Here is a 17,685-nt window from a genome sequence, read left to right as displayed (position 1 = left end):
TAGTGATCTCTGTACAGCACTGCGGTATATGTCAGAGCTGTATAATAATAATAGTGTGTGACTGTGGGGGAACACAAGTTGTACTTGTCTATTTTCAGCCCGCTCTGGTCCAGTCACATGATCCCCTGTGTCAGCCAGCAGCAGCTGCAGGGGAGAGGAGAGAACGCTTGACAACGGCTAGTAAAGCCAAGAGCGGCGATGTCATCCATAGGCTTCATTGGCCCAGCCCTTGTTTGCGCTCCCTCCTCTCCCCTGCTGGCTGACACAGGGGAGTGAATCACAGGACCAGAGCAGGCTGAAAATAGGTAAGTATATACATCATTCTTACAGCTTTAGCTGCCAGCAGTGATCATTCTGTTCTGCCGGCAGGGAAAGCTCCACCGTTGGCAGAACACAATAGCACTCTGGGAGGGATTCCCCTATCTGTGTTGATGGGGGGGATCGAGTCATTTTATTTCCGTCCACCTGTGGTGGAAGGAGAGAAAATCGCATAATCTATGGGCTGTTTAAGTCTTAAGACTGGCCATAGATGGGTGTTCAGCCAGCGGGCTGATCGGAAATAAACAAACTTTGAATCCCCCATCTACACAGATACGGTGGATGGAGGAATCCTGCCCGCTGTGCGATTGTATTCTGACAGTGGAGACGCCCCCGCTCTCAGAGTACACTGATCAGTGCTGCAGCTGCTGATGGAATGAAAAATTTCCATCATCCCGTTGGAGAAAAGTCAATCGTTAGATTGGCTTCTGTTGAATGGAGATGGAGATAAATGGATCAAAATTTGACTGGCCCCTGCTAAACTTTGATCCATCTATGCCAATGTGACCGTGCCAGGCAATGCCAATGTGTAAGTATAGGCAGAAGACACATGGGGTTCTCATAGATACAGCTTGAGGGGCTCCGGAGTGTTGTGTCTGAGCAGAGAGGACTGCGTTTTCAGCTCTCTCCGGGTTTTGTAATCCCGGATCAGGATCTGGAGTCAAAGAGTTTTGGGTGGAAAGAAGCCTCCAATCCTGTGTCCAGACCTTACTGGAGACCTGCAGGCTGTGTGAGTGTGCTGGTGTGCTCACTCGTTATAAGTGAGGCCTGCCCATAGATCAGGGCTCCATCCAGGAGACAGGTGTCCTCCCATCGGGGGACAGGTAAGTGCTCCATCCAGGAGACAGGTGTCCTCCCATCGGGGGACAGGTAAGTGCTCCATCCAGGAGGCAGGTGTCCTCCCATCGGGGGACAGGTAAGTGCTCCATCCAGGAGACAGGTGTCCTCCATCCAGGAGGCAGGTGTCCTCCCATCGGGGGGCAGGTAAGTGCTCCATCCAGGAGGCAGGTGTCCTCCCATCGGGGGACAGGTAAGTGCTCCATCCAGGAGACAGGTGTCCTCCCATCGGGGGACAGGTAAGTGCTCCATCCAGGAGACAGGTGTCCTCCCATCGGGGGACAGGTAAGTGCTCCATCCAGGAGACAGGTGTCCTCCCATCGGGGGACAGGTAAGTGCTCCATCCAGGAGGCAGGTGTCCTCCCATCGGGGGACAGGTAAGTGCTCCATCCAGGAGACAGGTGTCCTCCCATCGGGGGACAGGTAAGTGCTCCATCCAGGAGACAGGTGTCCTCCCATCCGGGGACAGGTAAGTGCTCCATCCAGGAGACAGGTGTCCTCCCATCGGGGGACAGGTAAATGCTCCATCCAGGAGGCGGGTGTCCTCCCATCGGGGGACAGGTAAGTGCTCCATCCAGGAGACAGGTGTCCTCCCATCGGGGGACAGGTAAGTGCTCCATCCAGGAGACAGGTGTCCTCCCATCGGGGGACAGGTAAGTGCTCCATCCAGGAGGCAGGTGTCCTCCCATCGGGGGACAGGTAAGTGCTCCATCCAGGAGACAGGTGTCCTCCATCCAGGAGGCAGGTGTCCTCCCATCGGGGGGCAGGTAAGTGCTCCATCCAGGAGGCAGGTGTCCTCCCATCGGGGGACAGGTAAGTGCTCCATCCAGGAGACAGGTGTCCTCCCATCGGGGGACAGGTAAGTGCTCCATCCAGGAGACAGGTGTCCTCCCATCCGGGGACAGGTAAGAGCTCCATCCAGGAGACAGGTGTCCTCCCATCGGGGGACAGGTAAGTGCTCCATCCAGGAGACAGGTGTCCTCCCATCCGGGGACAGGTAAGTGCTCCATCCAGGAGACAGGTGTCCTCCCATCGGGGGACAGGTAAATGCTCCATCCAGGAGGCGGGTGTCCTCCCATCGGGGGACAGGTAAGTGCTCCATCCAGGAGGCGGGTGTCCTCCCATCGGGGGACAGGTAAGTGCTCCATCCAGGAGGCGGGTGTCCTCCCATCGGGGGACAGGTAAGTGCTCCATCCAGGAGGCGGGTGTCCTCCCATCGGGGGACAGGTAAATGCTCCATCCAGGAGGCGGGTGTCCTCCCATCGGGGGACAGGTAAGTGCTCCATCCAGGAGGCGGGTGTCCTCCCATCGGGGGACAGGTAAGTGCTCCATCCAGGAGGCGGGTGTCCCCCCATCCGGGGACAGGTAAGTGCTCCATCCAGGAGGCGGGTGTCCTCCCATCAGGGGACAGGTAAGTGCTCCATCCAGGAGGCGGGTGTCCTCCCATCCGGGGACAGGTAAGTGCTCCATCCAGGAGACAGGTGTCCTCCCATCCGGGGACAGGTAAGTGCTCCATCCAGGAGACAGGTGTCCTCCCATCCGGGGACAGGTAAGAGCTCCATCCAGGAGACAGGCGTCCTCCCATGTCTGGCTCCATGTCCAAGAAACATTATAAACTGTCTAAATAAATTGGTGGGGGCGGAGCCTGGCCAATTTCCCGCCCTTGTAAAACACGGCCGCTCGGACATGGTCATGCCCACCGCACAGTGATTGGTGCTCCATCTAACTTCAAGAAAGCGGCAGCAGAGCCTGACAGGGAAAACTAACTGTATGAGGAAAATGTCTGGGACGGCCGCCATATTACCGAAGACCAGAGTATTATTCAGCTCGTTATAATGGCAGCTGCTCTGGTCATGTGCATTACATTAAACAGAAAAGTCCTCATCACCGCCATTTTCTTGAAGAACAAAACGGTTCTCTCCCATATAATGGCGGAGTCCTGGGCATGCGCTGTATCTCATGCAAACACTATGCTGCCACCTACTGGCTGATCCTGGTAACGCTCACACTGATTTTCTAGACATAGAATATAACTGGTACTCTGTTGCCGCCTTGTGGATGAATGTGGTAGCACACTATATGATAGTACAATGCTGCCATCTGGTGGCTGAACATGGTATGACTCCCTCTAAAGGTCCCGCATAGCATATTATTTTTCCCCAATACAATCCGGGCCGGGAAGGAGCACAATGTGTCACATCCACAGCAAACAACATTTTATTAAGGATCTCCTCATTTTGAAAGTAATAGAAGAAATATCTGTTTGGAGAAGCTATTATTCTGGGATATCTGAGGCCGCCATCTTCACGGCCGATTTATTCTTCTCTAGGGTTAGGTGGGTTAGGGGTTGGGTTTAGGGTTTAGAGATTAGAGGTTGGGTTAGGGATTAGGGTTATGGGTTGGGGTTAGGATTTGGAATAGGGACCTCCTCCAAAGGTCATAGGTCAGCATCCGTGTTCCCAGAGATCAAGGGTCAAGAGGCTTGGTTGACCCACCCCCACCAAAATGTTCCGCCTACCACAACTAAGTCGGGGAATGAACAAGTTGGGGATATCGCTTTGCGCGCACTTCATTCTACTCTAGAGTTAGGGTTAGAGGGTTAGGGTCAGGGTTAGTGTTAGGGACAGGGTATAGAAACACAGGGGAGTTATATCAGATCAAACCACAAGGGGGCAGAGTGACGGTAGTATTATATGTATAGTATCACAGGGGGAGTTATACCAGATCCAACCACAAGGGGACAGCATAACGAGTGTTATCTTTGTATATTGTACTGCGCATGACTGAGCCGCCATTTTTCATTATACCACTGCAGTGATCCTCAATAAGATGGCGGCAACAACGGACACAGACTCGCTCACATTTCAGAAAACATAAAATGAGGAGGACCTCAATAAAATGGCGACTAGTCGTCCTATAGAGCCCACTTCTCGTATATTCGGGGTCATTATGTGAAAGTAATCTCCATTCGTGTCATTTTCTCTATAACAAAATCATTTCCGGCTCCATGTCCAAGAAACATTATAAATTATCCAATTAGATTGGTGGGGCGGAGCCTGGTCAATTTCCCGCCCTTGTAAACCATGGCTGCTGAGACATGGTCACGCCCACCGCACAGTGATTGGTGCTCCATCTAACCTCTACAAAGCAGCGGCAGCAGAGCCTGACAGGGAAAGCCAACTGTATGACGAAAATGTCCGGGACGGCTGCCATATTACCGAACACCAGAGTATAATGGCAGCTGCTCTGGTCATGCGCAGTACATTAAACAGAAATGTCCTCATCGCCGCCATTTTCTTGAAGAACAAAACAGTTATCTGCCATATAATGGCGGAGGACTGGGCATGCGCTGTATCTCATGCAAACACTATGCTGCCGCCTACTGGCTGAACCTGGTAATGCTCACACTGATTTTCTATACACAGAATATAACTGCTACTCTGTTGCCGCCCTGTGGATGAATGTGGTAGCACACTATATGATAGTAAAATGCTGCCATCTGGTGGCTGAACTTGATATGACTCCCTCTAAAGGTCCCGCATAGAATATTAACTTTCCCCAATACAATCCGGGCCGGGAAGGAGCACAATGTGTCACATCCACAGCAAACAACATTTTATTGAGGATCTCCTCATTTTGAAAGTAATAGAAGAAATATCTGTTTGGAGAAGCTATTATTCTGGGATATCTGAGGCCGCCATCTTCACGGCCGATTTATTCTTCTCTAGGGTTAGGTGGGTTAGGGGTTGGGTTTAGGGTTTAGAGATTAGAGGTTGGGTTAGGGATTAGGGTTATGGGTTGGGGTTAGGGTTTAGGGATTAGAGGTTGGGTCAGGGTCAAGGACAGGGTCAAGGGTATAGGGTAAAGTAACACAGGAGGAGTCATACCAGATCCAACCACAAGGAGGCAGCATAACGAGTGTTATTTTCGTATATTCTACTGCGCATGCCTGAGCCGCCATTTTTCATTATACCATATGCTGTGATCCTCAATAAGATGGCGGCGACAACGGACACACAGACTCGTTCACATTTCAGAAAACATAAAACGAGGAGGACCTCAATAAAATGGCGGACTAGTCATCCTATAGAGCCCACTTCTCATATATTCGGGGTCATTATGTGAAAGTAATCTCCATTCGTGTAATTTTCTCTATAACAAAATAATGTCCAGCTCCATGACCAAAAAGCAGCGGCAGCAGAGCCTGACAGGGAAAACTAACTGTATGAGGAAAATGTCCGGGACGGCCGCCATATTACCGAAGACCAGAGTATTATTCCGCTCGTTATAATGGCAGCTGCTCTGGTCATTGCAATACATTAAACAGAAAAGTTCTCATCGCCTCCATTTTCTTGAACAACAAAACAATTATCTCCCATATAATGGCGGAGGACTGGGCATGCGCTGTATCTCATGCAAACACTATGCTGCCACCTACTGGCTGAACCTGGTAACGCTCACACTGATTTTCCTTACATCGAATAATATAACTGGTACTCTGTTGCTGCCTTGTGGATGAATGTGGTAGCACACTATATGATAGTAAAATGCTGCCATCTGGTGGCAGAACCTGGTATGACTCCCTCTGAAGGTCCCGCATAGAATATTATCTTTCCTCAATACAATCCGAGCCGGGAAGGAGCACAATGTGTCACGTCCACAGCAAACAACATTTTATTGAGGATCTCCTTATTTTGAAAGTAATAGGAGAAGAACTTTCTGTTCGGAGAGGCTATTATTCTGGGATATCTGAGGCCGCCATCTTGGTGGCCAATTCATTTATCTCTAGGTATATGGAGTTAGGGTTGGTGTTAGGATTACAGTTAGGGATAGGGTTGGGGTTAGGGATAGGGTTGGGGTTAGGATTACAGTTAGGGATAGGGTTGGGGTTAGGGATAGGGTTGGGGTTAGGATTACAGTTAGGGATAGGGTTGGGGTTAGGGATAGGTTTGGGGTTAGGGGGTTAGGGTTAAGGGCAGGAGCTAGGGTTTAATGTTGGAGTTAAGGCTAGATTTAGGGTTTAATGTTATTGTTAGAATTAAGGGCTAGGGTTAGGGTTCAATGTTAGGGTTAAGGGTTAGGGTTCAATGTTAGGGTTAAGGGCTAGGGTTAGGGTTACATGTTAGGGTTCAGGATAGAGTTAGGGTTACATTTTGGGGGTTAGGGTTAGATGGTGAGGGTTAGGGTTAGGGTCTTCCCTTGAAGAACAAGGTTAGGACTCAGGGATTGGAATAGGGACCTCCTCCAAAGGTTAGAAAGCGTGTCCCCAGAGGTCAAGAGGTGTGGTTGACCCACCCCCACCTAAGTGTTCCGCCTACCCCAACTAAGTCAGGTAATGAACAAGTCGAGGAAAGCGCTTTGCGTGACCTTAGCTTGTGCATTTGCGCTTTGCACAAATGTTTTTTCTAAAGGCTGCTGAGCGTAGACCGCGCATGTTACGAGTTTCTACGTGGCGAGCGAGCGAGCGATCCGAACAAAATTTTTTTTACCCTTTTTCCGACAAATCTGGGAAAGGTAGGGGTTTTAGGGTGGAGGAGTCATAAAGTGGAGATGTACTCAGAGTTAGGGTTAAAGTTCATAGGTCAAAGGTCAGTTTGTGTTAAGGTTAGAACTTAGGGTTGGGGTTAGAGGGTTAAGGATAGAGTTGGGTTTTGGGGTTAGGGTTATGGTCAGGGGTTAGGGTGAGGGAAGGGGTAGGGTTATGGGGTAGGGTGAGGGTTAGGGTCATTGTCAGGGATAGGGTTAGGGCTAGGGTTAGGGGGATAGGGTTTAGGGTTGGGGGTTAGGGTTTTCCCTTGAAGAACAAGGTTAGGACTCAGGGATTGGAATAGGGACCTCCTCCAAAGGTCAGCAGGCGTGTCCCCCAGGGGTCAAAGGTCAAGATGTGTGGCTGACCCACCCCCACTAAAGTGTTCCGCCTACCCCAACTAAGTCGGGGAATGAACAAGTCGGGGAATGAACAACCACAAGGAGGCAGAGTGACGGTAATATTACATGAATAGTAACACAGGAGGAGTCATACCAGTTCCAACCACAAGGGGGCAGAGTGACGGTAATATTATATGTATAGTAACACAGGGGGAGTAATACCAGATCCAACCACAAGGGGGCAGAGTGACGGTAATATATGTATAGTAACACAGGGGGAGTCATACCGGATCCAACCACAAGGGGGCAGAGTGACGGTAATATTATATGTATAGTAACACAGGGCAGTCATACCAGATACAACCACAAGGGGGCAGAGTGTCGGTAATATTATATGTATAGTAACACAGGGGGAGTCATACTGGATCCAACCACAAGGGGGCAGAGTGACGGTAATATTATATGTATAGTAACCCAGGGGGAGTCATACCAGATCCAACCACAAGGGGGCATTGTGACGGTAATATTATATGTATAGTAACACAGGGGGAGTCATACCAGATCCAACCCCAAGGGGACAGCATAACAAGTGTTATCTTTGTATATTGTACTGTGCATGCCTGAGCCGCCATTTTTCATTATACCATCTGCAGTGATCCTCAATAAGATGGCGGCAACAACGGACACAGACTCGCTCACATTTCAGAAAACATAAAACGAGGACGACCTCAATAAAATGGCGACTAGTCGTCCTATAGAGCCCACTTCTCATATATTCGGGGTCATTATGTGAAAGTAATCTCCATTCATGTAATTTTCTCTATAATAAAATAATGTCCGGCTCCATGACCAAGAAACATTATAAACTGTCCAATTAGATTGGTGGGGGCGGAGCCAGGCCGATTTCCCGCCCTTGTAAATTACGGGCGCTCGGACACTATATGATAGTAAGATGCTGCCATCTGGTGGCTGAACATGGTATGACTCCTTCTAAAGGTCCCGCATAGAATATTATCTTTCCCCAATACAATCTGGGCCGGGAAGGAGCACAATGTGTCACGTCCACAGCAAACAACATTTTATTGAGGATCTCCTCATTTTGAAAGTAATAGGAGAAGAACTTTCTGTTCGGAGAAGCTATTATTCTGGGATATCTGAGGCCGCCATCTTGGTGGCCAATTCATTCTTCTCTAGGTATAGGGTGTTAGGGTTAATGTTAGGGATAGGGTTGGGGTTAGGGTTAGGGGTTATGGTTGGGGGGGTTACGGTTTAATGTTAGGGTTAAGGCTAGATTTAGGGTTAAATGTTATTGTTAGGGTTAAGGGCTAGAGTTAGGGTTCAATGTTAGGGTTAGGGTTAAGGCTAGAGTTAGGGTTACAAGTTAGGGTTCAGGATAGAGTTAGGGTTAAATTTTGGGGGTTAGGGTTAGATGGTGAAGGTTAGATTTAGAGTTTGGGGTTAGGGTTAGATGGTGAAGGTTAGATTTAGAGTTTGGGGTTAGGGTTAGGGTTTTCCCTTAATGAACAAGGTTAGGACTCAGGGATTGGAATAGGGACCCTCTCCAAAGGTCAGAAAGCGTGTCCCCAGAGGTCAAGGGTCACCTAAGTGCTCCGCCTACCCCAACTAAGTCAAGGAATGAACAAGTCGAGGAAAGCGCTTTGCGTGACCTTAGCTTGTGCATTTGCGCTTTGCGCAAATGTTTTTTCTAAAGGCTGCTGAGCGTAAACCGCGCATGTTACGAGTTTCTACGTGGCGAGCAAACGAATCGAGCGATCCGAACAACATTTTTTTTACCCTTTTTCCGACAAACCGAGCGGGATCTGGGAAAGGTAGTGGTTTTAAGGTGAAGGAGTCATAAAGTGGAGATGTACTCAGAGTTAGGGTTAAAGTTCATAGGCCAAAGGTCAGTTGGTGTTAAGGTTAGAACTTAGGGTTGGGGTTAGAGGGTTAGGGATAGGGTTGGGTTTTGGGGTTAGAATCAGGATCAGGGTCAGGGTTAGGGTTAGGGTCAGGGTTTACGGATAGGGTTTAGGGTGAGGGGAAGGGGTAGGGTTATGGGGTAGTGGTAGGGTGAGGGTTAGGGTCATTGTCAGGGATAGGGTCGGGGGTAGGGGTTAGGGGTCAGGGTTCGGGTTTAGGGTTGGGGGTTAGGGTTAAGGGTTAGGGTTTCCCCTTGAAGAACAAGGTTAAGACTCAGGGATTGGAATAGGGACCTCCTCCATAGGTCTAAGGTTGGCAGGCATGTCCTCCAGAGGTCATAGGTCAAGAGGTGTGGCTGACCCACCCCCACCAAAGTGTTCCGCCTACCCCAACTAAGTCGGGGAATGAACAACCAGGAGGCAGAGTGACGGTAATATTATATGTATAGTAACACAGGGGAGTCATACCAGATACAACCACAAGGGGGCAGAGTGACGGTAATATTATATGTATAGTAACACAGGGGAGTGATACCAGATCCAACCACAAGGAGGCAGAGTGACGGTAATATTATATGTATAGTAACACAGGGGGAGTCATACCAGATACAACCACAAGGGGGCAGAGTGACGGTAATATTATATGTATAGTAACACATGGGAGTGATACCAGATCCAACCACAAGGGGGCAGAGTGACGGTAGTATTATATGTATAGTAACACAGGGGGAGTCATACCAGATACAACCACAAGGGGCAGAGTGATGGTAATATTATATGTATAGTAACACAGGGGAGTCATACCAGATCCAACCACAAGGAGGCAGAGTGACGATAATATTATATGTATAGTAACACAGGGGGAGTCATACCAGATACAACCACAAGGGGGCAGAGTGACGGTAATATTATATGTATAGTAACACAGGGGAGTGATACCAGATCCAACCACAAGGGGGCAGAGTGACGGTAGTATTATATGTATAGTAACACAGGGGGAGTCATACCAGATACAACCACAAGGGGCAGAGTGATGGTAATATTATATGTATAGTAACACAGGGGAGTCATACCAGATCCAACCACAAGGAGGCAGAGTGACGATAATATTATATGTATAGTAACACAGGGGGAGTCATACCAGATACAACCACAAGGGGGCAGAGTGACGGTAATATTATATGTATAGTAACACAGGGGAGTGATACCAGATCCAACCACAAGGGGGCAGAGTGACGGTAGTATTATATGTATAGTAACACAGGGGGAGTCATACCACATACAACCACAAGGGGGCAGAGTGACAGTAATATTATATGTATAGTAACACAGGGGAGTCATACCAGATCCAACCACAAGGAGGCAGAGTGACGGTAATATTATATGTATAGTAACACAGGGGGAGTCATACCAGATACAACCACAAGGGGGCAGAGTGACGGTAATATTATATGTATAGTAACACAGGGGAGTGATACCAGATCCAACCACAAGGGGGCAGAGTGACGGTAGTATTATATGTATAGTAACACAGGGGGAGTCATACCAGGTCCAACCACAAGGAGGCAGCATAATGAGTGTTATCTTCGTATATTCTACTGCACATGCCTGAGCCGCCATTTTTCATTATACCATCTGCAGTGATCCTCAACACGATGGCGGCAACAACGGACACAGACTCGCTCACATTTCAGAAAACATAAAATGAGGAGGACCTCAATAAAATGGCGGACTAGTCGTCCTATAGAGCCCACTTTTCGTAAATTTGGGGTCATTATGTGAAAGTAATCTCCATTCTTGTCATTTTCTCTATAACCACGGCCGCTCGGACATGGTCACGCCCACCGCACATGATTGGTGCTCCATCTAACTTCTACAAAGCAGCTGCGGAGCCTGACAGGGAAAACTAGCTGTATGAGATAAATGTACGGGGTGGCCGCCATATTACCGAAGACCAGAGTATACTGGCTGCTGCTCTGGTCATGCGCAGTACATTAAACAGAAAAGTCTTCATCGCCACCATTTTCTTGAAGAACAAAACAGTTATCTGCCATATAATGGCGGCGGACTGGGCATGCGCTGTATCTCATGCTAACACTATGCTACCACCTACTGGCTGAACCTGGTAACGCTCACACTGATTTTCTATACACAGAATATAACTGGTACTCTGTTGCCGCCTTGTGGATGAATGTGGTAGCACACTATATGATAGTAAAATGCTGCCATCTGGTGGCTGAACATGGTATCTTTCCTCAATACAATCCGGGCCAGGAAGGAGCACAATGTGTCACGTCCACAGCAAACAAAATTTTATTGAGGATCTCCTTATTTTGAAAGTAATAGGAGAAGAACTTTCTGTTCGGAGAGGCTATTATTCTGGGATATCTGAGGCCGCCATCTTGGTGGCCAATTCATTCTTCTCTAGTAGGGAAGAGCCGAACACCCCCCCGGTTCGGTTCGCACCAGAACCTGCGAATGGACCAAAAGTTTGCGCAAACTTTAGAACCCCATTAAAGTTTATGGGACTCGAACGTTCGAAATCAAAAGTGCTAATTTTAAAGGCTAATATGCAAGTTATTGTCCAAAAAAGGATTTGGGGACCCGGGTCCTGCCTCAGGGGACATGTATCAATGCAAAAAAAAGTTTTAAAAACAGCCATTTTTTTGGAAGCAGTGATTTTAATGATGCTTAAAGTGAAAAAAAAAGTGAAATATTCCTTTAAATATCGTACCTGGGGTGTGTCTATAGTATGCCTGTAAAGTGGCGTGTGTTTCCCGTGCTTAGAACAGTCCCTGCACAAAATCTCTTTCTAAAGGAAAAAAAGTCATTTAAAACTGCTTGCGGGTTTAATGTAATGTCGGGTCCTGGCAATATGGATGAAAATCAGTGAGACAAACGGCATGGGTACCCCCCAGTCCATTACCAGGCCCTTTGGGTCTTGTATGGATATTAAGGGGAACCCCGCACCCAAATTAAAAAAAGGAAAGGTGTGGGGCCCCCAGGCCCTATATACTATAAACAGCAGTATACAGGCGGTGCAAACAAGACAGAGACTGTAGGTTTGTTATTAAGTAGAATCTGTTTGTAATTTTGAACTGGTACATTTTTAAAGTGAAGCTCCAGCCAAAAAAATCTATTTTTAAGCTTTTTTGAAAACATAGGGAAGGGTTATCACCCCTGTGACATTTGTTTTGCTGTCTGTGCTCCTCTTCAGAAGATTTCACCTCACTTTCTGTCCCAATGACAAATGTTTTTTAAAAATTTGGGGGTTTTAGTGAAACAAGGATTGGTGATAAAGCATCAGTGGAAAGGAGAAATGTTTTTCCCATATTAACTCTTACAGGAGAGAATTTCCCTTCCTAGGGGTAGATTTCATCTCACTTCCTGTTGTCTCTTTCCGTTTGCAAGTAGGAGTCCTTTGTAAGTTGGATGTTTGAAAGTAGGGGCCTGCCCTATATACTCTGCAGAAATTGGGGCCTTAGGTGTTGTTGTGGCCACAACACTGTAAGTCCTCACAGGGCCCTGCTGTGAAATATTAGATCAAGAATTGTTATTACATGCTCCTGTTGAACAGGGGCAGAAAAATTGGGCCTTAGCCACTGCTGGTGGCGCCCAGAACCAAAAATGTTCTTACAAGCTATCAGCATGATCATTGAGGAGGAAGAGGATAATTACTCAGTATAACAGGATAGTCACTCAGCATCAGCATAGGCAGAAGAAGGGATCTGACATTTCAAAAAAAATATTCGGTTACATCAGTATCGGGTGCTTGGTAGCTGGTGGTGATCCAAGACTGATTCATTTTTATGAAGGTCAGTCGATCGACCGAGTCGGTGGACAGACGCACCCTGTGATCGGTTACAAAGCCTCCAGCAGCACTGAATGTGCATTCCGAAAGAACGCTGGATGCAGGACAGGCGAGTAGCTCAATTGCATACTGTGCAAGCTAGAAAATTGTCTGAACGCATTGGTCAGATGGCCAACTTCTCCACCGCTCCTTCTGTGACTGACCGAAGCCTCAGCAACACGTTGTCCAGGAGGACCAGGAAATTGTAACCTCCCAGTCTCTGGGAACGCGTTGCACAAACCTTTCTGCAAAGCCTCCCGAAGATGTTTCATCCTCTGCTCCCTCTGCGACGGCAAGATAAGGTCCGCAACCTTACCCTTGTAACGTGGATCAAGGAGGGTTGCCAGCCAGTATTGATCCCTCTCCTTGATACCACAAATACGAGGATACTTCCACAGGCTTTGCAGGATCAGGGAGGCCATGCAGCGTAGGTTTGCTGAGGCATTCGGTCCGGAGTCCTCTGGGTCACTAAGGACGACATGATCCGCAGCCACCTCCTCAAAGCCACGTACAAGTCCATGGGTTTCTTCGGACTGTAAATGATCCCTTGAAGACTGCTGCTGATGCTGAGTGCTAGGCTCCACCTCCATACTGACACAATCCTCCTCCTCCTCCTCATCCTCGTCCTCTTCCTGTGTGATCGGCGGGCACGCAGGAACACTGTCTGAATAAAGGGGGCCTTGAGAGGTAAGAAAGTCCTCCTCTTCCTGCCTCTGTTCTGCCTCAAGTGCCCTGTCCATTATTCCACGCAGCGTGTGCTCCAACAGGTGGACAAGAGGGACAGTGTCACCGATGCATGCACTGTCACTGCTCACCATCCTCGTGGCCTCCTCAAATGGTGACAGGACAGTCCATGCATCCCTGATCATGGCCCACTGGCGCGGGGAAAAAAAAAAAGCTCTCCTGACCCTGTCCTGGTGCCATAGTCGCACAGGTACTCATTGATGGCCCTCTGCTGTGTGTGCAGCCGTTGCAGCATGGCCAACATTGAGTTCCACCTAGTGGGCATGTCACAGATTAGGCGGTTCTTGGGCAGGTTAAATTCCTTTTGGAGGTCTGCCAGCCGAGCACTGGCATTATATGTCCGGCGGAAATGCACGCAGACTTTCCTGGCCTGCCTCAGGACATCCTGTAAGCTCGGGTACCTGCCCAAGAATCGCTGCACCACCAAGTTAAGGACATGAGCCAAACAGGGCACATGGGTCATTTGTCCCTGTCGGAGGGCAGAGAGGAGGTTGGTGCCATTGTCGCAAACCACCATTCCTGCCTTAAGTTGGCGTGGCGTCAATCACCTCTGAACCTGCCCCTGCAGAGCTGACAGAACCTCTGCCCCGGTGTGGCTCCTGTCCTCCAAGCACACCAGCTCAAGCACCGCATGGCATCTTTTTGCCTGCCTACTTGTGTAGCCCCTTGAACGGCTATGGAGCACCGCTGGTTCCGAGGACAAAGCACAGGAAGAGGCCATGGAGGAAGAAGAAGAGGAGGGGGTGGAGGAGAGAGGTGTGGCAGAATCACCACTAGTAGAATTTTGGAGGCGTGGTAGCGGAACAACCTCCAACACTACTGCACCTTGTCCTGCATCCTTCCCAGCTGCCAGCAGAGTCACCCAATGCACCGTGAAACTTAGGTAACGTCCCTGTCCATGCCTGCTGGACCATGAGTCAGCGGTAATATGCACCTTACCACTGACCGTCCTGTCCAGCGAGGCCAAGACATTGCCTTCTACATGCCTGTAGAGAGCCGAAATCACCTTCTGTGAGAAAAAGTGGCGTTTGGGAACCTTCCATTGAGGAACCTCACATTCCACAAACTCACGGAAGGGGGCAGAGTCTACCAACTGAAAAGGCAGCAGTTGAAGTGCTAGCAATTTAGCCAACCTAGCATTCAACCGCTGGGCATGTGAATGGCTGGGAGTAAACTTCTTTCGGCGGTGCAGCAGCTGGGGCACGGAAATTTGCCTGGTACAATCTGACGTCTGTGTACCAGTAGCAGATTGCCCGCAAGGACTTGGCTGTGACACACCTAATTCTACACCTTCATTCCTCTCAGTGCAGGTCTCAGAGAGGACTGAAGGTATAGTGGGGTTGGAGATCCCAGCTGAGGAGCAAGGAGAGGTCCGCTTTGTTCTTTGGTGTGGGTCTTTTAGGTACGCTTGTCAATGAACTGCATGGCAGGTCGACACAAGTCTGGTCAAGCATGTGGTGCCCAAGCGGGTGATGTTTTGGCCACGCGAGATACGCTTGAGACATATGTTGCAAATAGCAGCGGTGTGATCTGATGCACTCGTCTCAAAAAAGACCCACACCAAAGAACTTTTGGAATAACGCGCAGAGACAGCAGCGCCCTTCAAATGCGGAGCTTTGGGGTGTGATGCAGTCGGTGTTCTGCCCTTAGGCTGGCCCCTGGAGGGCATCCTGCCTCGTTGGAGATGTGCCGCCTCCTCCTCCTCTCTCCTATCAGGCACCCACGTGGAGTCAGTGACCTCATCATCCCCTTCCTTCTCATCACTGGAGCAAACCTGGCAGGATGCTGCAGCTGGGGGAACATGACTGCCAGATTGCTGTCCTTCTTGGCACCCCCTCTCACTGGGCTCACGTTATTCCCCTAATCTAGCTCAGTATCATCATACTGATCCTTCCAAACGCTGGGCATCCTCCTGGAGCATGTACCCAACACTGTGGTCAAACAGTTCGAGGGACTCCTCAGGAGGACATGGTGGGGCTAGGGAAGGAGTGACTGATGCCATTGAGCCGAGGGAAGAGGCCGCTGCTTTGCCAGACAAAGTACCCTGAGCCTGGGTGAGAGAGGATGAGGAGGATGAGGACGGCTTGGTCATCCACTCTACCAAGTCTTCAGCATGTTGCGGCTCAAATTGGCCAGCTGCCGAAAAAAAGGCCAAGCGTGTCCCACGGCCACGTGCTGATGAGGATGCACCGTCTCCACGACCAGCACTGTTGCCTCTAGACACAGAGCCTGCTTGCCCTCTTTTATTGGCTTGTGACTGTTTGCCTCTCCTTGTTGGCCTTCCAGACATACTAATGGCCTGCAGTGAGATGTAGCTGCAAAAAGCTGGGATGTATATATATATACTGATTATACTGCAGCTAGCAGAATCAACTTCCTGCCTGTAGTATTATTAGTATGAGAACACCAGCAATTGTCTTCAGGTAGCTTTAGGTGCACACTGTGCAGAGGACACAGTACACTAACTGAAAATACTGCAGCTGCCTGCCTGTGTTATTAATGGGATCAGAAGAACACCACCAATTGTCTTCAGGTAGCTTTAGCTTTGGCACGAACGGCCCTTAACGTTCGCAATTTGACTCGAACTCGAAGCTTATCCCTATTCTCTAGGTGTAGGGTGTTAGGGTTAGGGTTAATAGTTAGGGGTTGGGGTTGGGCTTAGAGTTAGGGTTAGGGTGGGTGTTAGAATTAGGGTTAGGGTTAGGGTTGGGGTTGGGTTTAGGGTTAGGGATAGGGTTAGGGTTGGGGTTTGGTTTAGGGTTGAGGTTGGGGTTAGGGTTAGGGTTGAGGTTGGGGTTAGGTCTAGGGTTAGGGGTTATGGTTAGGGGGTTAGGGTTGAATGTTAGGGTTAAGGCTAGATTTAGGGTTAAATGTTATTGTTAGGGTTTAGGATAGAGTTAGGGTTAAATGTTGGGGGTTAGGGTGAGGGTTAGATGGTTAGGGTGAGGGTTAGGTTTATAGGTTAGGGTTAGGGTTTTCCCTTGAAGAACAAGGTTAGGACTCAGGGATTGGAATAGGGACCTCCTCCAAAGGTCAGAAAGTGTGTAATCAGAGGTCAAGGGTCCAGAGGTGTTGTTGACCCACCCCCACCTAAGTGTTCCGCCTACCCCAACTAAGTCAGGTAATGAACAAGTCAAGTGCTTTGCGTGACCTTAGCTTGTGCATTTGCGCTTTGCGCAAATGTCTTTTATAAAGGCTGCCGAGTGTAGCCCGCGTATGTTACGAGTTTCTACGTGGCGAGCGAACGAAGGTCAGTGTTAGAGTCAGGGTTAGGGTTAGCGATAGGGTTGGGTTTATGGTGAGGGATAGTGTTAGGTGTAGGGTTAGGGGTAGGGTTATGGAGTAGGGTTAGGGTTAGGGTCATTGTCAGGGATCGGGTTAGGGTAAGGGTTAGGGTTAGGGGTTAGGGCTTAGGGGTCAGGGTTAGGGGGATAGGGTTAGGGTTCAGGTGTAGAGTTGGGGGTTAGGGTTAGGGTTTCCCCTTGAAGAACAAGGTTAGGACATAGGGATTGGAATAGGGACCTCCTCCAAAGGTCAAAGGTCAGCAGATGTGCCCCCCAGCGGTCAAAGGTCAAGAGGTGTGGCTGACTCACCCCCACCAAAGTGTTCCGCCTACCTCAACTAAGGGGAATGAATATGTCGGGGAATGAACAACCACAAGGAGGCAGTGTGACGGTAATATTATATGTATAGTAACACAGGGGGAGTGATACCAGATCCAACCACAAGGAGGCAGTGTGACGGTAATATTATATGTATAGTAACACAGGGGGAGTGATACCAGATCCAACCACAAGGAGGCAGAGTGACAGTAATATTATATGTATAGTAACACGGGGGAGTCATACCAGATCCAACCACAAGGGGGTAGAGTGACAGTAATAATATATGTATAGTAACACAGGGGGAGTCATACCAGATACAACCACAAGGGGGTAGAGTGACAGTAATATTATATGTATAGTAACACAGGGGGAGTCATACCAGATCCAACCACAAGGAGGCAGAGTGACGGTAATATTATATGTATAGTAACACAGGGAAGTCATACCAGATACAACCACAAGGTGGCAGAGTGATGGTAATATTATATGTATAGTAACTCAGGAGGAGTCATACCAGATACAACCACAAGGAGTCAGCAGATTG

This window comes from Aquarana catesbeiana, unplaced genomic scaffold (assembly GCF_042186555.1).
Source record: "Aquarana catesbeiana isolate 2022-GZ unplaced genomic scaffold, ASM4218655v1 unanchor248, whole genome shotgun sequence".
Taxonomy (NCBI): Eukaryota; Metazoa; Chordata; class Amphibia; order Anura; family Ranidae; genus Aquarana; species Aquarana catesbeiana.
This window is presented reverse-complemented; position numbering follows the sequence as displayed.